Raw genomic sequence first — 25,613 nt, 5'->3', positions numbered from 1 at the left:
CTAAAAACTATCCTCCTTGGTCTTACCAGGGGACTTTTTTCTAATGGAAATATATACAGTTTTTATTATAGTGCAGGTCACATGGCAATTTGATTTGCTTTACAATGTAATTTTGCCAAATGAATCTGTCTGTACACACTACTTGGACTTTGGAGAATTCAAGCTGAAGCCTTCATGTGGTGGGCTCCATTCCAGGTAGCACAGTGAGTCCAAAAGGCATGGGTTTGGGGTCATAAGGATTGAGCTCAAATCTCTGTTGACTTGTCCTGGACATATAACTTCGAGTCAGTTGAATCAACCTTGTGAGCTTTAGTTTTCCACAGGGAAAATGGAGATCATGTCTTTTCAATATGTAAAATGGGATTTTGAGTTAAGTAAGGAATATCCTTTGTATCTGAAGCAACCGGCATAGTGCCCAGTATGGAGTCAGCCCCCATTTGACTGAAGTTATCCTTATGATGGCGTGCCATCCACTCTTCTTGATATGGGGGAAGGGGAAAATGAAGACAGACAAAAAACAAAACAAAAACAAAAACAACAACCAAAAAACCAAACCCAGAAATGACAGCAGGCCTGATGGGTCCAGGAGGAGCAAACCCCCAGCACGGAGGAGCCCCACTGCTGTGAGACAAGGGGACTCTCTGCTTTCTTGTGTGTGTTCTCACTGTCTGACAGGGGGTGTCTCTTTATAACCTCTATGAGTAGAAAACTCAGCAGTCCTTTCTCCAAAAAGGTGTGGCGTGACTCAGTCCCCCCCCCCCCCCCGCCCCAATGGTATTAAACTAAAAGACCAGATAAATCTATTTTGGTTTCACATGGAGTTACCATTTAAAATAGAAAAGGGCTCAAAATGCCTTCAGAGCAATTGGTTTTTCTTGAGGGAGTAAGGAGAAACAGCAGACCAATTCCATTGTTCTGCCTGGGAGAAGAAAGAAAAAAGGTAAGGAAGAAACTCCACAGGTCCAGAAGAGAATAGTGCTGTTTCTTCTGAAATTTGTTTCAAGGAAACAGCTTTGGTCCCTGTTTTTTTCTTCACACACCAATGCAGGCTTGATGCCCAGGCTTCAAAACTTGAACCCCAACTCTGTAGCCACGGGTTACGGGATCAGACACAAATGCCTTTAGAAATCTTTCTGTTATTGGAAGGAGTTACTTTCTCACCTTGCCAGACAATACGAGAATCACTGCTACAGAAATTGTCACTTTAAAATAATCCAGGGAGATCTTGGATCTTCGGGGTGTTGAGACACCAGAGAATACCACGCAGGATATATGCCCGTCCAATGGTTCCGTTTTGGTTGACGAGGTTTGGTGCACAAGGAGTGACTGAGGTGGAAGTGGGACAGATGCCTCTGTGGTGTCCCTTGTCCTGGACTGAGTTCCCTCTGGTGGCTATTGAAATGCAGACTGAGTCAGGTCTGACTCCCCCAGGCGGTGTCAGCACTGCTTCCTGGTGACAGCATGACACATAATGGGCAGGATTTGTGTATCTTCCAGACAAAGGAAGGAACAGAGCCCTTCCTGCCCCTTGTCTTCACATTCCTTCCCTCTTCAGTTCATCTTCTGCACTTCTGCCAGAGAGGTCTTTCTACGCACCAAATCTTCGTATAGGAGATGCAGTCTGAAAGCCTCCACAGCTCCCTCCCTGGCTGGCTGTAGGATGCTTTCCAAGCCCGGGGAAGGCCACACTTCTCACCATGCACCCTCTGCCAGGTGCTCTCAACATCTCCCATTCCCGGGAGAGCCCTCATGCTCTTCTACTGACACATGTCGCCTCCCCCCCTGCATCTTGCCTCGTAAGTGCTGATGCATTCTGACAGCTCTGATGTCTACTCGCCGTGAAGCCTTCCTCGGCTCTTTCAGGATCCATGAGTGTCTCTCTTTTGGCTTCTACAGCCCTTGTTCACGCCTCTTCCACAGTCCTTTCCACATTGTTTTAAACTGATTTTTTTATGTCTCCCACTGCAGACCTGGGGATGTGTACCTGGACTTGTGTACCAGTGCCAATGAGTGACTATGGGTTTGGAGCGTCACCAAGAGGGGGTTGACATCGGTCTGCTTCTCCTGACTCACATTAGGAAAGTTTTGTCTTTCATGGTAATTCGATTGCTTATGGTAAATCCAGCCTCACAGAGATGTTTTAATGATGCATACAAGGATATATGATTCATGTCCTCTGACTGTTATTTTGTGGGTAAATTACCAATGGGGAAATAGGTGCTCTTTTGTGCTAAGGCTTAGGCAGACCTTGAGATTCATTAGTGTGTGTTGTATGACTATTGAAGACTAGTTTCAAGCTTTGGAGAGTCAGAAAGAACTCTGAGAACAACTCAGGTCTTCTCAAAGAATTCAGTTCTGTCTGGAGATAATATAAGGTGATTAAGTGCTGAATTGTGGGTAAAGAGATATACCATGTGCACACAGTAGGTGCTCCATAAAGACTGACTCACTGAGCCCTCTGTGAAATAAGAAGACAACTGATGAGAGATGGTTATTTCCCTGTCTGAAATGACTCCAACCCTTTTGGTGTCCAGCCTTCCATTGTATACAAAGAGCAAACAAAGTTCTAATGGTTTTGAGGCTCAGGGGAAAATTTCAGAAACATTTTAGAGAGTGTCATTAGCATCTTTCAGAGTTGCCTATCATGGAAAGGCATTTCTCACTTCTTTGAAGGAGGCTGTTAAATTTTTATAGAATATTTTCTCTGAAAGGCTCACATACCAAGGATTACATATGTATGAAGGACATGATTTTATTTACATATTTTAAATTTGTCATTCCCTTGAAAACAGATCAGGGAATAATATTTTGTATAATTTAATGTTTAGGACCAGGAGATTTCCTTAAAGGACTTCATACCCAGGGGTTACCCCATGAGGTGGGGATCTGACTCAGCATCACGAAAGGCATAGGAATTGTGTCCTAGGACAAAGTGTGCAGACAGTCGGCATGAATGATGTAAGAGAAAGCCTCATCTAGGGATGCCAGTCAGCAGCCCAAAGGGCTGATCCTGATTACTCAGGTTTGTGGCTTCCATATAGAAACTTCAGGTTCCTGTTTGCCTGATTTGTGCCCTCCTCTGTCCCCTCAGCATTTTGAAGTGGGGGGGCAAGGTCCCAGAATGTTCACTGAGTCTTGGTTCATGGGTGGAGATTTCCTGTAGACCCCAAGTGGCTGAACTGCATGCAGTGCCCAGGGCAGGACCTCTCTTGTTCTTTCTCCCTGGGGATAGTCAAGTAGAGTTTCTCTCACTTTCTTGCATGTCTGGGCATGGGGCGGACGAACCTGGAGATGGTCCTGGGCTGGGAAGACGGGGCCAGCTCCACCCCAGGCCTTTAGGAGAAATCCTCTCTTTTGCTTTCTTTTCCTAGGGGAGCATTTGCTTGAGTTTAATCATCAGTGATAAAATCTGGAAGGCTGAGATGAGGATAGGGAAAAAGGCCTAGAGGTGGTAGGCCTGATTTTGTCCTAGGCCCTTGGCCTGCCTGCACCTGTAATGCTCAAACTCTCCCCTGCTCAACCTTCCTTACAGGGGGAAGCTCTGTTGTGCTCTGGAGTGAAAGTGACAGGAGAAGACCACTTGAGGGTTCAGGAATACTGATTTCCAAACAGTTACCCAGTTGCCACACCTAAAAAATTTGAGCAAAATGGTGAGAAAGGGGATGGAAAAATGTCCTCCACTGAATGTGATTTGAACACTTGAGGGATGGTTGCTATAGCTGCAAGTCTAGAAGAAACTTTGATCAATAAGAGGGGAAAGAACTTATTGGGAATAAATAGCTCGTAGTCATCTTTTTAGTCAGCTTACAACAACTGCAAATAAGAGGTGTCAGGACTACGGCCAATGCCGTGCGCCCACTCAGGTGTGTGTCTCCTCTTTCCCCCGTGCACATCTCATTACCCCTCCCGGACACCCTCAGAGTTCCTCTTGCACAGGTTTGGCCCACCTGTCTCACAAGCTCTTTTGTCATCTACACCGGAGCTTCTCCAGCCGCCGTGACCAGTGTAGCGCCCTCTTGTGGCAGCAGTGCAGTGCTGCCTTCCTGTTGGGAAGGTATACCGTGTTTTCTTATTCTGGTGGAGTTTGTCTTGTTCAGGGCATCTGAGGCCTGGCTTCACATTAGAAACACCTGGTATCTTGAAACAAGTACTGATGGTTGAGTCCTGTCTAGAGTAATGGAATCAGCATCTCTGGGAGTGGGGTGCAGTGATTTTTTTTTTTTTTTAAGATTTTATTCATTTATTTGACAGAGAGTGACCACAAGTAGGCACAGAGGCAGGCAGAGAGAGAGGAGGAAGCAGGTTCCCCGCCGAGCAGAGAGCCCGACGCGGGGCTCGATCCCAGAACCTCGGGATCATGACCTGAGCCGAAGGCAGAGGCCTCAACCCACCGAGCCACCCAGGCACCCTGGGTGCAGTGATTTTAATGCACAGTGAGGGCCAAAAGCAGCTGGTCTCAATCCTCCTACCTACTCCATTAGATTATAAAGTCCTGGAGGCGGAGGCGTTGGTGGTGGTGTGATGGAGTCTTCTGCTTCCTTGACTCTTCCTGTCAATTTTGGTGAATGCTCAATATTCGTGACTCGGTGCTGTGACTTCCCTGAAGGCTCCGTGGGTCTGGGTGGCTCTCTTGGGGCTTTCTCCTCAGCAGTGGGTGCACGTCCCACCTCTGCCAGGAGGAGGCAGCATTGCTCTGCTAACTTGAGATGCAATGAGATGTACAGCCGGTTAAGGAAGAATTCAGAAAAAAAGGATACACTTGTGAACAAGGGCCCAGATACTGTCAGACTGAGATGGCAGGAGGTTTGAGTCTGAGGGTAAGATATTTGAGTAGGGCCTGAAGGGAGAAGAAGCCCATGTGGCAAGTCTCTATTGACAGTGTCTCAGTCCAAATGTTGAATGTTTGTCACTGAGGTAGCAGGCAAGTCCATTAAAGCTCAGTTGGATTAGCTAAGCTGTCAGCTGCTCAGAAAACTCAGCCAGACCCTGAAATGTAGCCAAGGATGCTGGGCCAGCCTCCTGCTGTGATTTCAGAACACGTATTCTAATTTACTTTTACTGCGATCTTACTGTGAATGAGATTTGTGCTTTCAAGAAAAAAAAATCATCTTGATCATGTGTGGGGCTTTTGGAAAAGACCCTGAACTTGAAAGACACAGTTTAGAGCTTCACTTTGGTTCCAATGAAGGAACCTACCTCTCAGAGGCTCAGTTTACTCATCTGTAAGTTGGGTTGTGACACATGCTCCACGGAGTGATATGGGGATGAGATTAATGCTTTCTCCAGAAGGTGGCGGCACACACTAGAAGTCACAGCCATCAGCAATTTCCATGTAACTAGGATCCCATGAGGAAGGCCGAGGAAAAACCAGGACCTTCTCCTGACTGGAGCTCCCTCACTTCTTGCCCAGATGCTGCTGTTCCAGCCAGGGCTGTAGCAGCATAAACTGGTGGCTGTCTAGAAAAATCTTCCCCCAGTGGGCTTTTATTCTCTGAGCTGTTCCTTCTCCCCCAACCCCCACCCCAAACCCCTAGCTTGGATTTCTGAACATGAGTCTAGAGAATAAAATTGGAGATTGTTTACACTTTCTTATGCAACCTAAATCTCACTTGGCGAGAGAGGCGTGTAAAAAAAAAATACATTCTTTTTTGCTTGAATGTTTCAGCGTTTAACCAATTATTATTGTGGGACTGCCTGGAATCAGTAATGATAAGTACCAGTGAAATAAATTATAGGTGAAAGTAGAACTACAGATTAGAAGGACACAGTATCCCAGGACAAGCACAATGGAAAGAACAAAAAACGAGAGTCTGATGCGTCGCTGCCTCAGTCCTCCAGCAACAGTGAGTGAGGAGCTGGAAGTCCTTGGGGCGCCTGGGTGGCTCAGTGGGTTAGGCCACTGCCTTCAGCTTAGGTCATGATCTCAGGGTCCTGGGATTGAGCCCCGCATCGGGCTCTCTGCTCAGCAGGGAGCCTGCTTCCTCCTCTCTCTTTGCCTGCCTCTCTTCCTGCTTGTGATCTCTGTCAAATAAATAAAATCTTTAAAAAAAAAAAAAAGGAGCTGGAAGTCCTTGACACAAGATCAGAAAGTGGTTGAGGCTTTCAGGCTGAATTAAGATTTTTAAACATAAGTATGCGAGTAGGGCAAGGTTCTCCCTAATAATTGCCTGGGAGGGTTATTATCAGGCCCAACAAAACAAACCTATTAACACCACAAATCAGCTTCTGATGGGGGCCTCCCCAGAGAAAACTGAAAGTCAAGGTAATGCAGATGCTTTTCAACAGGAATGCAGCGGCTCAGTCCTTTGCATGCCTGAATCACGTGTGGAGACCTTGAAAATACAGATTCCCAAGCCTCCTCTAGACCCCTTAGAGTTTCCATGGCTCTCCAGGTGATTCTAATGTAGCCAGCTTAAGGGCCATTGGTATAACCTGTGGGTGGGAGAGCTCATCTTTCTGGACTTTTGTCAATAACCTCTTCATTACCAAGGAAAGAGGTGAGTTTGGGGGCTTCCAGTCCCGATTCCTAGGAGCCCCCATGAAATTGCTTCTGCTACATAAGTGAGTGTACCATGGCCAGTCCATAGCAAAAGGACTAAAGACAGGATTAGCAAAGAGCTGCTGCTCTTCTCTCTTGACGGACTTGATTTTCTTTCCTTTGAGAAAAGTATAGAAGGCAAAGGCAGTACATTTATGTACTAGACCTTGTTCTGGGAACTTGATGTAAAACCATGCTTTTAATCTTTATAAATGGGTATTTTTGTCTTCTGCTTATATATGAGAAAGCTGAGGCCCCGGGGAGTTAAGTAGTTTGCTCCAGGGCCAGATATAAGAAACAGCTGGGATTTGAACCTGGGCCTGTCTGACGCCTCCTCTCAAAGCTTCACCGTAGAATACACTAATCTGGGGCACCTGGGTGGCTCAGTGGGTTAAGCCTCTGCCTTCGGCTCAGGTCATGGTCCCAGGGTCGTGGGATCGAGCCCCACGTTGGGCTCTCTGCTCAGCAGGGAGCCTGCTTCCCTTCCCCTCTCTCTGCCTGTCTCTCTGCCTACCTGTGATCTGTGTCTGTCAAATAAATAAACATCTTAAAAAAAAAAAAAGAATACACTAATCCTGCTTTGGCAAAGATTCAGCAGTGAAGAATGTTAAAGCCACCAGGAAAACTTTAAGAGGAGTCGAGGAGCAGGCGTCTGCTTCCAACAGCTGGGAAGCATGATAGAGTCAGCTGCATGGTTAGCGGATGGCCCTCACAGGCCTGTCCCATCTTCCTGGAGCTGGGAGTCAGCCGCAGGGAAGCGTGGGCGTTCCTGTGCCTTGCCTTCCCAAGAGACTTTTTGTCTGGTGGAGCTGGGGCTTTGGCGGAAGAGACAGAAGAGAGCAGGAAAAAGCCATAAGGAGTGAGGAGCAGAAGGGATTTCTCCATAGCTCACTGTGAATGAACTCTGATCTCCTTGGGATTTAAGGAAACAGCCGTCACTCAAGTCCAGCGTTCCTTGTGTTTGTTAATACTCGTGAAATGAAAGAGCCACACGTCTTAGAGGACCTCAGCTAGATGTGTGACTCTGGAGGGCCCGAATTCTGGAGTGGGAGCTTGTCCCAGGTGAGTACACTCTGCATGCTCTCCTACGTGTGGCTTGACGTGGGTGGAGGTGAGAGGTCACGGGCCAAACAGAACCTGATTATCATTAGAGTGGCCTGTGAGATCTGAGTACAAATCTGACCCTGCTCGAAAACCATGGTGTCTTTGAAAATATGCATCTGAGTGTCTGCGGTCTCTCTAGAAGACACCCTATGTGTTTATAGCCTAGGAGTAAAAACAAGTGAGCCTATTTATAAATACCCATCGCTTATAGGGACCCAGGTGACCTTCCACATACTTTCTGTATCGCTAGTGTGCTAGACCCCAAGTGATTATGCCAGACACCTAAATAATGAGTGAAATGAGGTGGGAAGCCCTGAAATTCTGGAGTATTTTGGGTTTTAGGTTCTGTGTCTTTTCTTACAGGAAAGTATTTTTGGAAAGTGCTCTCCAGACTTGATCTGTATCTAACCCTCTGGAAAATATGGGAACATGTACTGCCAGGATGTACGTTTCTCTATATGTTACTCCTTAAGGGCTTGGACCCATATTACTAGATAAGACACAACAGAAGGGGCAGGTAATTACATTACTATACCGCAGAGTGGAATTGACTTGTTTCTGGACAACTTGTTTTGAGTTGTGATTTATGGGAGTACCAGTAGGGAATCTTATAGATATATTGATTGGGTATTTTTTTTTAAGATTTTATTTATTTATTTTTATTTGTCAGAGAGAGAGAGAGCACAAGCAGGCAGAGTGGCAGCCAGAGGTAGAGAGAGAAGCAGGCTCCCCGCTGAGCGAGGAGCCCAGTGTGGTACTCCATCCCAGGACCCTGGGATCATGACCTGAGCCAAAGGCAGCAGCTTAACTGACTGAGCCACCCAGGCGTCCCTTGATTGGATATATATATATATTTAATTTTATTTTATTTTTAAGGATTTTATTTATTTGTCAGAGAGAGAGAGAGTGCACAAGCAGGGGGAGAGAGAGAGAGTGCACAAGCAGACAGAGGAAGAAGCAGGCTACCCGCCGAACAAGGAGCCTGACCAGGGACTCCATCCCAGGATCCTGGGGTTGTGACCCAAGCCGAAGGCAGGCATTTAATAGACTGAGCCACCCAGGTGTCCCTGGATATTTTTTTTTTTAAGATTTTTATTTATTTATTTGACAGAAAGAGATTACAAGTAGGCAGAGAGGCAGGCAGAGAGAGAGAGGAGGAAGCAGGTTCTCTGCTGAGCAGAGAGCCCGATGCTGGGCTCGATCCCAAGACCCTGAGATCATGACCCGAGCTGAAGGCAGAGGCTTAACCCACTGAGCCACCCAGGTGCCGCTGATTGGATATTTTTAAAACTGAAACTTTTCCAGGTAGTAATGCAGTTTATTTAAAAATGAAGTACCGTTGCATCCGAATCAAAGAATTAGAGCCCACAATAAGCAAGAATGAGGCAAGAAGAGAGCAAAGATGACTGACTTATGGTCTTCCCTCTGCCCCTTTCAAAATCAAAATGGCAGTAAGCATCAGAGCTCCTTCATGGAAGTGAAGAGAGCTCTGTGCTGTGCCCCAAGGTGTTAGATGGGCGTTGGGTGATTTCATTTCTCCTTGCTTGCTTGCTCATTGGTTAATGAGAAGTAATAATGGCCACCCTTTCCTTCAGCAGTGTTGTGAGTATCCAGTGAGAGGTATAAATGATTTGAAATGAAGTCCTTTACAGATAGAAGATTATTAAACTCTACTGCCTCTTCTCAATTTGTCATGCATATGTTAATTTGTTTCATTGTGGTTAGACTGACAAATATTGCTTTCAGGATGTGGGGGATCTGGTGGTAACATGACTGAAAAGTCAAATTGGGTTGGTTTGGCTAACTGTATAGGAGTCCTTTTCTCACACCCTGTTGATTGAAGAGAATGATCTTTCGAGAAAGAGACACAGAGTACTTCATATGTAAATGTTACTACAGCAAATTGGTTGAGTCCATCTTTCAGGAGAACATAGGCTTTTAAGAGGTACATTTTCATGATGAAAATCAATCTATCCTACATTTGCCATTTGTAAGGTACTTAGCAGACACAAAGGAATAGAAGTTATGCTTCTTATTCACAGGATGCTTGCACTTTGCTGCAGAGAAGCATGTGGTGTAGATACATAGAGACATTGTGTTAGGGTAGGGAAGTATTCTTATTTCTTCACTTAAGGATGGGGGGGGCGTGTAGATGGAGGCTCTCGGATAGGACCGTATTAGTCCTCTAACCTGTGTGGGTCCTCCCTTACATGTTAAACAAAGCTATGTGTTGATAAACTAAATCTCCTACATAGAGAGCAGTTTTCACTCTTTTTGGTCTCAGTCCCCTTTACACTATTAAATATTACTGAGGATTTTAAAGACTTTTATTTTACCTATCAACCTTTCCCATATTAGAAATTAAAACATTTAAAATATTTATTTCTTTGCTTAAGAATAACAATGATAAATCCATTATATGTTAACATAAATAACGTGTTTTATGAAAAATAACTCTGTTATCTATAACAAAAACTTAGAAGAGTGACATTGTTCTATCTTTTTATAAATTTTTATAACGTCTGGCTTGCAGTCTGCTTCTTCATTCAGGCCGTTGTAATGTGTTGTGTTGGTTGAAGCATGTGAAGAAAATTTGAACTTACCTGGAGATCTGGTTGAAAAGGACAACTAGCGGCACCTGGGTGGCTCAGTGGTTTAAAGCCTCTGCCTTCAGCTTAGGTCATGATCCCGGAATCCTGGGATCAAGCCCCCGAATCGGGCTCTCTGCTCAGCATGGAGCCTGGTTCCCTTCTCTCTCTGCCTGTCTCTCTGCCTACTTGTGATCTCTGTCAAATAAATAAATAAAATCTTAAAAAAAAAAGGATAAAGGACAACTATTTCATTAGTCTCTTCAGATAATTGTGAACGTTCTTCTTTGATAGTAAACCACAGCTCCACCACCGCAAAGGTAATTTCCTAACATTTAGTTGTGATGGAGGATCTGAGAACATGTCAATTAGTTTTTTTTCCTCTGTACATTGAAATCCATTGGTCTGTCTTGCACTTTGAAGGCATTGTTTGTACATGATTTTGTAGTGTGATGCATTGGTCATTGGGAAAATATCACAGCACTAAGTTATAGAAGCCATTCAAATGTTGATATGTTTGATGACATGGTATCAGAAAAATCACAGTTCTTTTTGTCTTTAAGTGTTTGGAAGTTGTCAGTATCATGGCGGTAGATCAAAATTTTCCAAAATTCTAATTTTTGCTTGAGAGCTCAGATTTTTATTGTTGCTAACAAAAAACTGTCACTTTTCCTTGAAGTGACAGGCATAATTGATTTGTTGTTGGGAAAATGTCCACCAACCAGTTTGTCAGTCAGTCTTTGAAGTAGAGGTATTGTTTCATGAAGAAAGCAACTAGTTCATTACTCCTCTTGATCAATCAATTACTTTTCCTTGATACAATCTCAGGTTAGTGGAAGCACTTTCTGTGTGCTTCCTAACCTGACACAAAGCCTATTAAAAAGATGTGCACCCAGAGTTGAGATTAATAAAATTGCTATTATTTTTAACTGACTCATCAAGGAGATTTTTAAGTGAAACAGACTTTTTTTTTTTTAAACTCTGAGTGCATCCTGCTGAAGAATACAATGAACATTGGTATAGTTTGGTGCTGCTGCCTTGGTTTGTGTTAAAATGCCAGCAGTTTTACTCATCACTGCATTTGCAAATGTCAGAAACAGTGAAGAAAGAAAACGATGTCATGATATTATTGTGAAAATAATCTCAGCCTCATGGACCACCTACCTGACAGGGTCACAGAGCCCCGAAGTTCTGGGGGGTGGACTTAGAGTATTTGACCTCCCTTGGATGAGGGACACAAGTCTTGTAATCATGATTTTTCCCCAGGCCTTTTGATGCTGAACATGGTTGAGGGACCCAGATACTTCTAGAAGAGTCAGAATCTTTCAGTGCTTAGGGACAACAGGCCATGAGATGCCAAGTGGTCCCAAAGAGATAATATGAAGGCTCCCCAAGAATATATGTCTCAGAGAAGAGTGAAGGTTGCTAGGATGAGCTCATGTCTCTCTTTGGGTCATGTTCTGTTTCTTTCCTGTGGCGTGGGTGCTTCTGATGGGTGCTTCTCTGCCCCTGAGAAAGGGGTGTTCATCTTTTTTTCTACCTTCCTTTCCTTCATGTTAGCTTAGTTCAGAATTCCCAGTTGATGATCTGTGAAGGAACTTTCGTATCCAAGAACCATGACCTAAAGATCAATCTTGAGACTTCTCCTTGTCCTTTAAATTACTGGCAGTCCTCAAAGGACCAGGCTTTTGGGAGAGGGATCCTCATCCTGGCCAAAATAAATAACAGTGTGTATCAGTATGTTTAGCTTCTTAAAGACTTATTTCAGAGCTCAGAGGACGGAGCTTTTCTGGACGCTGGGGTAATTCCTGGAGGAGGTGATCTGGAGCTGAATGTGAAAAAAGGGCAGATGGAGGGGATAGTCTAGCTGTGAGACTGGCTGGTGTGGAGATGGTACCACTCAAATAACTCCCAGAGTCCTCAGCAAAGGCTTGGCTGGCAAGAACTTGCTGACCACCACAGTCTCTTCACAGGCTATATGTTACAGTGAGCTGGGTCCTGGTGCTGCTGAGGCCCTAAGAAAAGGGGAACCTAGCAAGTCTTCTACTGAGTAGAAGGCCCTTAGGTCCCTTGCCTGCCATAAACTTTGTACGTCAGCTCTGATGCTTACTAGCCCCCTGACCTGGGATAACTTTCTCTACCGTTTTATGCCACATTTTTGTCTATAAAGTGAGGATTAGGCTTACTTTACAGGGTGGTGAGGATTAGGTGGGTTAATACACGTAAAGCACATGTTTATGAACGGTCCTGGACAGAGTAAATGATCAATAAAATATAAACTATTATTATTGTTGTTAATTTCACTTCATTGAATCCTATCATAAGCCAAAGAGATAGAAGTGATTATTTCTGTTAAGGCGTAATTTCACGTGGATAAATTCACGAGTCTCCTGTAATTGTAAAAGGAACACATATCAAAGATTTTAGTTAGCTTGTTAATAATGAAAGCCATTAAGATGTTAAGCCTAGTTCAGAGAGCAATTGAGAAGCAGGATATCCTGCAGGCAATGTTAGGATGAGATTGCTGGATAAGATACAAGGGCGAATAATGTCCATCGGGGTAAAACCCATAATATTTGCAGTTATATCTTCTGCTGGACAGAAATTGTTTACATCACATAGGGAATGAAAAAGTTTTCCTTGACGCTCTTAAAATCCCTGATTAGGTCTGAGAATTAAACTGACAAAGACCGATTAACAGGAGAAAAGCAGACAAATTCATTTTTATTTTTTAAAAATTTTATTCATTTAAGAGAGAGACAGAGAGTATGAAAGAGCATGAGAGGGGAGAAGGTCAGAGGGAGAAGCAGACTCCCCACTGAGCAGGGAGCGGGATACGGGACTCGATCCCAGGACTCCAAGATCATGACCTGAGCCGAAAGCAGTCGCTTAACCAACTGAGCCACCCAGACAGTCGCTCAGTTAGCTCAGCAAATTTTATTGACTTTTTATAGGAACATAGGAACCTTCACCAAAGACCAAAAAAAGTGGCAAGAGCAGGAAGCTTTCATACTTTTTAGCCAAAGAAACCGTAATTTTGTGAAAAATTGACAAGACAGAGGCGTTTGGGATAGAAGTGGTACATGGCGAAGAAGTAACCAGGAAGATAAGGGTTAGTTTAACAAGAGTTGTTTGAACAGATTTATTAGCCCCAGACTCCCTGTCTGTGGTGATGAGAATATCTTCCTTCCTTCTCGTGCAGGGAAAGTATCTTTCACTTGGGAGTTATACAGCGTCTTTTAGGGAAATAGGGGGAGATGGAGAGATCCGAGCAACCTTCCTGCTTTTGTCATTTTTCTCATATTCCTTTAGCTTAAGATAGTTAATACGTGAAAGTGGTGTGTTTTGGTGTAGTGTGTCCTGAACCCTATCAATTCCTACTGGACGAAAATTTGCAGGTTAAGTGCTATTCCTACAGAGCTGAAAAATTTTCCAGACAATAAAAAGGCCAATAGCTCTGTGCTCAGTGAACACCCAGTAATCCTTTTTGCCTATTTTGAGATTTTTGGATAAGTTTTCTCATAACTTCAAGGTATGAATAGGGAAACTGAGTCTCAAAGAGGCTTAATAACTTATTCAGGGTTATAGAGCTAGAAATGGCAGAGCCAGAATTCAAATGCTTACACATCCATCCATGTTTTTTTCACTAAACCTATTTTTCTTTTTTTTAATGTTCAGTTAGCCACTGTATAGTACATGATTAGTTTTTGATGTAGTGTTCAATGATTCATTAGTTACATGTAACACCCAGTGCTCATTACAGCATGTGTCCTCCTCAATATCCTCACCCTGTTACCCCTTCCCTCTGAAACCCTCAGATTGTTTCCTGGTGTCCATAGTCTCTCATGGTTTGTCTCCCTCTCTGATTTCTCCCTCTTTGAATTTCCTTCCCTTTCCCTGTCGTCCTCTGTGCTTTTGCTTATGTTCCACATATGAGTGAAACCATATGATAATTGTCTTTCTCTGCTTGACTTACTTCACTTAACTCATTAAACCTATTTCTAACACTCAAATAGAATTTGGGAGGAGATGACTAGAGCATATAGAAGGAATTCTTGATCTCTCAGGGTTGTGGGAGAGACTAGGAAAGAGTTAAATTAGCAAAACATCTTAGCAAAAAAATTATTTTCTCCTCCCCTGCTTTTTTTTTTTTTTTAATTTACCATGAGATGAAAGAATTTCAGGGCACGGTGGGGTTCCAAATATGTGTGAAATCATTTATAGGTTATTCCTGGATTGGAAGAAAACACATTTGTTACTAATTTAATAACTCAATGTAAATTCTTCTTATACTGTTAGTATAATTACTTTTGAATAGGAGTGACAATTTTTTTTATTATAGTTAGAAAAACAACATTTTCTAAATTTTTAAAATATTATTAGCTGGGCTATGAACAAAAATAAAATTTAACTTTTTAAGATGAGCTTGAAGTGAAGGCAGTTGGTTGCTTCGTATTCCTTTCTAACTTTGTCAGAATTTGTCAAAACACGATATAAAGCAAAAACGCATGGAGTAGGTGAACCAGAGTGGATTTATTTATAAGCAAGAACTCAAGCCAAATGCAGCAGTAAACTAAAAAAAATGGAACAAATCACTTTAATTGGTTTTTTAAAACAAGGAAAACCAGGCAGAATTAAAAAAGAAATTAATGAGCTGGTTTTAACCAGATCTGAATAATGTTGGGGTGGAAAACTTGCCATCTGAGTAATTAGCACCAGGAAATATATTAGGGAGGGCACTGACTTAATTTAGGAATAGCTTTGTGAGCCTCTTGGGAAGGAAGGTGATGCCCTTGGGGTATAGCCTGGATCGAGTAACGTCATAGGATACATCTTGTGTTGAGGTGGCAGGTGAGGTGACCACAATGGAGGAGCCTGGAGCGATAGAAGGGTGGACCAGTAGAGCAGTGGGCAAACCCACTGAAGAACAGGAATTTTTAATACTTACTTTAAAATTATTTATTGTTTGTTTTGTCCCACCACAAACCTCTCTGAGCTCTGGTAGCCTTACGCTGCATGTACGAAGGACTCAGGTAAGTGGTGTTTGGTTTTTGTTTTGTTTGCTGGTAGGATTGTCAAAGTTGCAGGGGAATTTGAGGGAAAATGACTGATTTAGAGGAAAACAGCCATGAGAGGGATGTCTGCAAGAGGTAGAAGGTCTCTAAGGAATAGAACTTGAGGGTTGGTAGTTATCTTGGGATTAGAGCCCATGGAAGGTGGGATGTGTGGGAAAAGGGACCTGAATCAATGTGTTTTCAATACTGAAGAACAAGGGTTATTTTCTGGTGAATTACACAGTGATTCAGAATATTAAAATTTTCTCTGCACGGGATGTCCATGGCCCCGAGGTCCCTCAGCTGCAGCTCATTAAGGATTGGGCTGATGCTTTTGTTAAGAAATCACAGAGGCAGTGATCAAGGATTGTTCTTTGTCTATGATCCTTTAAAGGATGGAGCTAAGGATTATGTGTCAGTATGACTTATTACTTCTGTTTTTGTAAATAAGTACTTGTGAACATGTGGGGACTTTTCTAGATTTGAGAGAACGTGACTTCTGTTCTGTGAGCCTGCAAGCTAAGGGAGGGCATGACCATAACTGGAGATGGCCCAGGGCTGAGCTATGGTTCAGCGGTCCACCAGGCTCCACCCTCCCCACCACAACCGCTTGTAGGAAGCTGGGGTGAAAACCTATTCAGGGTTCCACGTGTCGCAGGCCTTGTTTTTCTTCAAGGAGCCTCTCATCTGGTTAGGATCTCAGTTTTCTATCATTCAGTTACCTTTTTTTTTCCTTCTAATTGTCAATATAAACCACTCATTTTCTCCCTCTTAGAGCAGTGATTGTAAACCTATAATTAATTTATGGAAGCACATTTTCTGTACTATGTATGAATATTTTCTCAGCGGAGGTGGGCAAGAAGCATGGAAGTCTATGACAGGGAGTGAAGGGTTTTACAAGGAACTCACCAGTAAAGGACAGACATGAAGGACTTCCTCACAGTGTCACTCTCCTGGCCTTTCTGAATGTCTTCATGTCAAGATATCTCAAGGCTTTCTTAGCTGTGGCCCCTGTAGCCGGGGAAATGGAAAGAGAGACGCAGATGCCACCACCATGGCTCTGGCCCTGGTTCCTGCTCTGTGATTCCTTGACCCCATGGACTGCGTGGTGCTTATTATAGTTGCTTCCATTAGAGAGAAGTACCCTCCTCTTTCTGAACTGAAGCTGAGGTTGCTACTTTCAAAACTTGTCCCCGGGGTCTTGTGAACATCCTATTACCTCCACACTTTGCTCTCCTTAGCTTTTGGTTCTCTCCAGCCCTGGGGCCTGGCCTCATCAGGCAGCAGAAGCAGCCTGGCTCTGGGTCTCTGCAGCAGGGTTGGAGCAGGGAGGGCTGACTTTTCCTCTCTCTGCTCCCCTTTTTGAAGCTGACCCGCCGAGCTTTACCATATGAATCCAGCACCTTCCTTTGGGCCTCTTCCTCCTCCACCCTGCATTGGGCCAGGGCTGGCAGGCAGTTTCAGTTTCTTTTCTTTCTGTCAGGATTTTATATTCCTGTGTTAGGGCTGCCCTAACAAAGTGTGGTGAACTGAGTGGCTTGAACAACAGACATGTATTATCTTAGGACGGTGGAGGCCACAGTTGGAGCTCTGGGTGTGGGTGGCGCCATGTTCCTGCCACAGGCCCCGGGGAAGAATCCCTGTGGTTCCTTGGCTTGTGGCTGCAGAACTCTCATCCTCATGAGGTGTGCTTCTGTGTGTTTCTCTGTCGATTTTCCCCTTTTTGTCAGGACACTGGTCATACTGGGTTCACTTTGCTCCAGTGACCTCATACCTGAGGACTGCAGTGATCCTATTTCCAAATAAGGTCACATTCTGAGGTATTGGTGTTAGGACTCCAGGGTGTGAATTTTTGGGGAACACATTTCAACCCATCACAGATCCATATAGAGATTTATTGTCTGAACATACCCCGTCCATTTTGCTTCCTTGGGGCCCCCAAGACTTAGAGGTTTCTGAAAAGTCTGTTAATTCTGGGAGCACCTGAAGTGTTTTGTTTTGTTTTGTTTTGTTTTCAAACCAATCCTCCTCACTACCCTCTCTGAGCAGGCTAATTCCTTCCAAAACGATGTTGTACGCAGGTCTGCACTAATCCAGGGTTGTCTTGATGAGTCTCCATTGTAGGCCAGTCTGAGCACTAGGGCTGAGCCCCTCTTGTCCAGATTTGAGTGTTCCCTTATGGCACAGGCCAGGCCTTTCACCTTGAAATGACCCTGTAGGCCCTGAGGTTTTCCTCATGGCCTGTGTATAGTAGGTTCTTACTGCTGCTGTGACACAGTACCACAGAGTGGAAGGCTTCACACAACAGAACTTTTTTCTCCTAGAGTTCTGTAGTTGGGAAGTCCAAAATCGGTGTCACTGAGTTCAAGTCAAGGTGTGGCAGAACTGGTTCCTTCTCCAGGTTCTTAGGAGGATCTGTTTCCATACATTTTCTAGCTTCTGGAGGCTGCCTTGACATTCCCTGCCTCACACTCCCATTGTCACCTCATTCTAATCTCTTATTTCTATCATGACAACTCCTACTCCAACATCACGTTTCCCTCCTCCTCCCTCTTCTATGGATACTTATGATTACATCTAGGGCCCACCAAATAATGCAGGGTTTCTCCTAATCTCAGTATCCTTAATGTAATCATAACTGCAGATTCTCTTAGGTCGTGCTCTCAGGTTATGGGGCTCTGGATATGGGCTTCTTTGAGGGCCATTATTCGGCCCATGGCAGCGTTTCCCAGTCTGGCCTCTAAGTACCTCTTTCTCTTCTTGAGGACTTTCCTTTCTTCCTTCAACTTCAATTCCAAGTCTTTTTTTTTTTTTTTAAAGATTTTATTTATTGATTTGACAGAGAGAGATCACAAGTAGACAGAGAGGCAGGCAGAGAGAGAGAGAGAGAGAGGGAAGCAGGCTCCCCGCCGAGCAGAGAGCACGATGCGGGACTCGATCCCAGGACCCTGAGATCATGACCTGAGCCAAAGGCAGCAGCTTAACCCACTGAGCCACCCAGGCGCCCCCAATTCCAAGTCTTTTTAAAATTGCTTTTGCTCTCCCAACTCTTGTATTGTATTCCTTGAGTCTGTGGACAAATTTGATCCTCTAGATAGGAGTGAGGCTGGGCAGAAGTCATTTACAATTTTTTATAATGTAACTATCAGTGCAGGTTGAAGTCAAGCAAAATAATAATAAAAAAAAACCCCTGTTAGTTTATGATTCATGTTCAGTTCTCCAGAAATTTCTCATTAGAGATTTGCTAGTGCTTATCCCAGCCTTCATAGCCTCCACTCCTGATGGGGGAAAAGCCTGTTAGGCATGGGGAGTGGTAGAAGGGGCTGACGGAAGACAAGGAAATTGCTTCTGTAGTCGTGCTAGTGTCAGAGACGGCATTTGTGGGAGCATCAGTGTGTACCATGCTATCATTTTCCCCAATAGGACTTGGTTGCCTGAGTATAGATAGTAAGAATGTAGACAGCAGCCTTGATCTGGGTATGGTTTTGCCCAGTGGCTGGGGCAGAAGGATAAAGGGCGAGCTGGGGAGAGTATTGTTCTGGTCTGGCACAATTTAACAAATTTATATAATGACCAAGGGTGCAAAGTGATTTAGAGTTGATTCTCCTATAACCTGTTTGACAGGGTTGTTGCCCTCATTTTAGACAGGCTAGAAGCAGAGAGGTTGAATAATTTGTCCAAGGCCACATAGCCTGTAAGTGGCAGAGGTTAGGTACAACCTCAGAGTCTGGTTTCAGGAACTCTCTTCCTTACCTCCTCACTGTGCTGTGAGGATGTGAGGACGGGAGTGAGGGTGTTGGACTGGGACAGAAAGGTGTTCTCTGGAGACTGAGAGTTTTCTTAAAGTCAGAGGAATGAGAGGATGAGCAGGTCAGAATGAAGACATGGAGTGTTTGGGATGTTTGACTCAATGTGTACTGGTTCGGGGTTATGACAAAATCTAGAAGATAGTTGTGGATGTGGGCAGCTAAAATGGAGAAGAATTGAAGGTCACTGGAATTCAGAGGCCACCATCCTCTGAGGGAAGGCGTTGTCTGGGACATGACACAGCCGTGAAGTGATCCAGAGTGAAGGACTGGAGATGGAGAGGAAGAGCAGGGGGCAGCTGACAGAATGTGACAGGTGTAGGGGTATGTGAGGCAACATGAGGGGAGAAGGTGGTCTGAGCTTCTAAGGAGAGGGCATTTTATATTTGGAAGTATCATTGGTGAACAAGGAGAAATGCCACCCTACCATCTGATTCTGAAGTTCAATGAAACAAGGACGACTATAGGTAGAACGTATGAAAACATATGATCTAAGTTGTGGTATGCTGTAAATATAAAATATATACTGGATTCCAAGGAGTAAATAGGGAGAAAGACTATAAAATATCTCACTAAAAATTTTCTTGATTACTTGTTGATATCTAAGTTTGAATACATTTAGCTAAATGAGCTGTGCTGCTTACGTTAATCTTACCCATTTCTTTTTATGTTTTGAATGTGACTATCAGAAAATTTGGATTTATAGATGTGGTTCATGTCATGTTTCATTTGGGCAGTGCTGCTGAGACCAAGGAAGACAGGGGTGGGGATTGTGTGCTTGAGATCTGCAACCCTTCTGTCACCATGAGGAAGGGAGAGCAGACCAGGATGGTGGGAGCATCTGTGTTAGCAGTGTTGCAGGCTTCATGGAGTCCAGATGGGATGGCAGATGTGTAACTGTGATCAGGAAAGGCTATGGCATTTTGTCTGTGGGAGACATTCCTATGTACTGATTATTTATCTTCTAGTAGAGAGGTATTTTAGGAAACTGCTGGATGGAAAGAAAAAATAGAGAAATGTCTTAGACAGTTTGGTGGGGAGGGGGGAATCCAATTCCTAGAGAAGGAGGAAGAAGAGAGTAGTTGAGTGAGTAAGGGTTTCAGGTGCATACAGGTGGGTCAAAGTCCTTAGTACTAACCTTGGAAGATGCAAAACCTGGAGAGACAGACAGCACTACCAAGTTTAGAGAGGAGACATTAGTGGACCAGATAACTATACAAATTATGCAGAGTTAGGCTCCTAGAGTTGAGAGCTAGGAGTATCTTTTTTTGCTCTAGGAAATTTTGACTCCTAAGAGTGGGAACAGAATTTCTTGGCTTTGCTAAGCAAAATGATTCTTCTATGGATAGTGTAGATAGACAGATCTCAACTTTCAGCAGTGTTTTCCTCTGAAAGTGTAGCAGTGTTGTTAAGAACTTATCATAACATAATTAACATAATGAAGGCGTGTCAGTTTTCTTCCCTCCCTCTGCAGCCAAATGCCTGGGGGAGGCAGTCAGGAACATTGGCTGTCGGAAAAGCTCAAAGCTGGCATAATTTTGGATTGTCATTCCCAAGAGATGAATGCAGGGATGATCCCAGGTGAACTGTTTAGTTTTGAGACTCTTGACTAGTTTTAACCTCCCTGTTCCCTTTTCTGGGTCAATTTTTATCTGTCTATTGCGGTATGCTCTTAGGTGTAGAGACCAGTTTACCCATTTATGTGGCCTACTAATTGTCAGTCCTGTTAATGGTCTACAACACACTCTACCCATTTCCTGCTTTCAACAGGAAGTGTTCTAGGACTTCTCTCCAGAAATAGCTCAAAAGAGGGGTTTCCATTTCTGTGGTGATCAGAGTCAGTATAGAATGTATCCAAGCAGGCCATCTGTGACCAGGCCCATCAAGTCAGAACAACATGGGGACTTCCTCTCAAGCAGCTCCTTCTGATCCAGATGCCCTTTGGGATAGCCCAGAACAGGAATAAGTTAGATGGAAGGAACAAAGGCCATGAACTCTTGAGTTCCACATTTCTTCCAGCCATAAGCATTTTTGTGCGCTCTGTTCTCCTGCTGCTCCTTCTCTGGTGCTTCCTTGTGTGGAATTAGAAAACAGAACTCTGGGAAGGTACGGGGCTCACTCTGCTTTGTGATAAGACCAGTTGGCAGTGACTTTGGTTTAATCAAAACTCAGCTTCCACATTATTAGCCTTCCTACAGAGTGTATTTTTAGGCTGCAAGAGCATTTCCCTTTAGAGCCAAACAAAGCTGAGAAACGAGGATTCTTTCTAAAGGTCTATTGATTGGCATACATTGATTTTTATTTTTCAACCCTTTCGTATATATTAAAGTGATTCATCAAACCAAACACGGGTACAAGTTGAGGGGGGCAGGCAGGAGGAACATTGAGCTTCTGTGTCTTGGGAACCTGCCTGTAATAAATCTCCACAGTGAAAAGGAACAGGAACCAAACACTGAGCTGGGCTCTGGAAGGCTTGACATGCAGCTAGTACTTAACACTGCCTCCGCCATGGAAATGCTCTCTTTCCAACCCATTGTCCATACCCATGGAAGAGACCTGAGGAAGCTATGCTGGTCTGGTTATCCCTTGACCTCTGAGGAGAAGTGCTAGGTGGTTTTATCCTGTTCTAAAAATTCTCCTGAAAAGGAGCTCTCATGGGCTTCCCTGGTTAATCTATATTCCGCCTGTCAGAATGCTACTTGGAACTCCTTGCCTGAATTCTGTATGTGCTATTTTCTGGCTGTTTCTTCCTGCTTTGGCTTCAGTGATGTAAGTTTCTTGGTTTTAACTCTTGCTTAAGGAAAGTGAGTTTTAAATATTCGTTTTTTAAAAAGCTGAGTGTGAGATTTTGCTCTAATGTGGGATGACATCTCATTTTCCCTAATCATATGCATATTCTCTATCTTTTATAGTTCTGCTAAAGTTAAGCCTATTTAAAAAGTCTTGAACTCAAGATACCTAGATAAGTGAACTGGCTACATGAGTATCTTGGCATTGCTGGTGTAGAGCTGTCATAAGGCTTGATACAGAAACTTTTAACTCCAAAGATGTTTTCCTCAAAGCCTTAATCATTCTTTATAAATAAAAATGAGCAACTTATTTAAAAAATTTTCCTGGGGCGCCTGGGTGGCTCAGTGGGTTAAGCCTCTGCCTTCGGCTCAGGTCATGATCCCAGGCTCCTGGGATGGAGCCCCGCATCGGGCTCTCTGCTCGACGGGAGGCCTGCTTCCCCCTCTCTCTCTGCCTGCCTCTCTGTCTACTTGTGATCTCTGACTGTCAAATAAATAAATAAAATTAAAAAAAAAAATAAAAAAAATATTCCTGAGAAAAATAAATGGTTTTCTCCATCAAATCTGAAACTAGGTTGGAACGGCACCCAATTTTAAGAAAATTAAAACCACTGTCTTCTGCTGAAGTTATGGTCTTAACTGACACAGGGGATATTTAAACTTGGAAGCCCTCTTGGAATGCCCTGACTTCATGGCCTTGTGAAGTGGTATGTTTGGCAGGAAGTAGTTAGTGTCCCGCTAGGGGGTGGGGAAGAGAGAATGAGAGAACAGAATCTAGAGATTCCTGAAATTCCTGAACTCAATGGCTTACTTAGAATAGAAGATAAAACCAAAATGTATGGAGTCACTTGCAGACAGTTTCAATACCACTGAACAGTTACCCCCAGAACCTTCTATCTCTTCTCTGTCAGTATTTTGTTTCCCAAATACCCTCAGACTAAGCCCTCAGTACCTCCACCTCTGCATAGCTGCTCAGCCATTCCCAGTGCATTCCTAGTGTCTGATCAGTTCTCCATACCCAGGATTATTTGTTTTTATAAAAAATTAACCAGCTTACTTTTCATTCCCTGATGGCCCTATTCTTGGCCATGGAGTGGATGAATGTAGTGGGACAAAGGTATTTTTCACTGGTGATGTCTTACTCTATCTTCTCACCCAGAACATATTTCATTTAGCAGCTCCCTTCAGGATATAATCCAGAGAAGTTAATGATAACAAGACAATAAGGCACTATGCCTGTGCAAGGGTTTGCCTTCACGAGAAGCTTCTCCAGAACTCTTCATATGAACAGAACAGACGACATTCTCTCCAATCAAAACTTCACATCAATCCTAATTATGAAACAACATTTGCAATTGACCTGCCACAGTATAGGTGACCCAGTGCTCTCCTTGACCTATGGAGGACCCAGATTTGGGAAGGAAGAGAAGAAAGAGCTGAGGACAGTGGGAAGAATCTAGAACTCCACTGGCCAACATAGAGGACGCTAGCCACATCTCCATTGTTGTTTTAAGTTCTATGGAACAGTGCCTGGCTAGCAAGTGAGTAGGACATTGCTAAAAGGAAAGTAATTCCTTCCAAGAAGCTACTTCTTCCTGGGCATGCCAAGAGCTCTCTTACTTGCTAGTAGACCTAAGGATTATCATCTCTCATAGGGAAAAACAGTACATACATCATTATGATGGATCCCTATTCTAGAGAATTAGCTCTTATGAAGGAGACTGTAGCTTATGTAGATTTAGTAGTAAGAATGAATAGCTTTCATTGTGTCTGTATTTATATTTATACTTTAAGGATTTAATGTATTTCTAATGCAGTGGCTTTTCAAAGTAGGTGTATTAATTTGTGCTGTACATATTATAGATTAGGAAACTGAGTTTTACAGAACATAAAAGGACTTGTTTATTTGCAAATGAGGGAAAGGCTGGCCAGTGGGTGCTTGAAAGCAGCTGCCAGCCCAGGCCTTTCCTTTGAGAATTTGGTTGTAGTGAAGGCCATCTAATACAATCTTCCTGGATGAGCTAATGTAGTCTCTTCAGTGAATGGCTCTTCATAACATAATTTCTCAAATTGTGGCCCACAAATACTGTGTTATGTGAAAGAGGATTCCAATGTCAAATAAGGTTGGCAAATGTTAGGTTAAAGAAATTAAACATGGCTATTTATTGCAGAAATTCTCAGAGCCTTTAATATAGTCATATATATTATGGATCTATAAGAAGGGACGTGATAGGCAGGGATTCCAAAAGTTACTTGGCATCAAAACTATCTTGCAGCAGAGTATTTTGAAGGCTAAGTGTTCTGTGGGACACTGAGAAGTGAGGTTCTTTACCAAGGTACTTGGGGGAGAGATCTCTAACCAGAGAAAGTTCTCGTTGCTGGTAATCTCATGATGGTTTGGCACATATTAACTGCTCAATAAATACTTTAGAATGAATCGTTGTTAAATGTAAGAATCTGGAGCTTAGGACTCTTCTGGTCTGGATCCAGAAATCAGGGTGAATTTCTTACTGTGTGGGAGGGCCCTGGACGCTGTGTGGTGGTGGAGGTGGTGCTCCTGCGTTCTCTTAGCTTATCTGTGGGTGGCAGTGCTTTTTAAAACCTTGATAATCATTCTCATAAATACTTACAATTACTAATTTTGCTTGAAGTTATTCATAGACTAATTTTTGGAAGAGTCAGGAGCTGAGTCAGCTCGGAGCGAGTAGGTCAGAATGCCTGCAAAGGGGCCCGTGAGAGTAAGTGACTGCCCAGACATTCTTTGTCAGAAATGCTTCCTGTGCCACTGTGACCTGTCACAGAGACATCTGCTGTGTGGTCTGTCTTTAAAGTAGCTTGCACAGGGGGAACGGCCCCTGGCCAGTCCATGGGCATCTCTGCAAGACTAGCTCTGTGTGCCTGAGCACACATTATGAGGCAGTTTTTTCTTCCCCCACTGGCTTGTAGGAACAAGAAAGCAGTAAAGCAACACAACCCACACAAAACAGAGTGTGGCAAGCCTCTGGCCTCACACTAGTTTCCAGGCTCTCTGTTTAGCTGGACAGATAACAGGTGGGACCAACACTTTCATGCTGTAAGTATCCCTCCAAAAAGTCTGATCTCTTCCAACACATGCGGCCTCATCGTGTAGTTCATTTTTATTCATACTAGGTGTTGTTCCCTTTCACAAAAATCCCATCTTAGCTAAATGAGCCTACTGGGCTGTGCACGTCATTCTTTTTCTGCCTGAGCACAGTTAGGATCAGATTCTCTCTGGACCCTAATGCTTCCTCTTTCCACTCTGGAAGGAATCAACCGGAATGAAAGATGCTGCAGTGTACCACTCAGTGGGTATGAGCTCAACAAATCAACAGGTCCCTGGCAGTCAAACTCCATTTGACCCATCTTTATCAGAAGTCAAAATGCAATTAGTTAGGTAGCCAATGGAAATTAGTGTTTATGTCACAGAAACGTGCACAAGCATTATTCGAGGTAGCCCCAAATTCCATATACCTCGCGTCTCCCTCAACATCCGTTGGGTGAGTTGTGGTATAATCACACAGTGGAATGTCACCCAGCAGAGGCTAAGCAAATCTAAGCTACACGCAACAACATGTACCCTCTCATAGCCATAATGCAAAAGAAACCAGATCTAGATTGCATTCATACACATTTCAAGGTTAGCAAAAACTAATCTGTGGTATTAAAGTCGCTTTGGCGAGGATGATGGAGATTGGACACAGAGGATCCTTTGG

The sequence above is a fragment of the Lontra canadensis genome, unplaced genomic scaffold (genome assembly GCF_010015895.1).
Source record: "Lontra canadensis isolate GAN:19392208 unplaced genomic scaffold, GSC_riverotter_1.0 scaffold4, whole genome shotgun sequence".
Classification (NCBI taxonomy): domain Eukaryota; kingdom Metazoa; phylum Chordata; class Mammalia; order Carnivora; family Mustelidae; genus Lontra; species Lontra canadensis.
The sequence above is the reverse complement of the archived record's forward strand: the minus strand, read 5'-3'. Positions refer to the sequence as shown.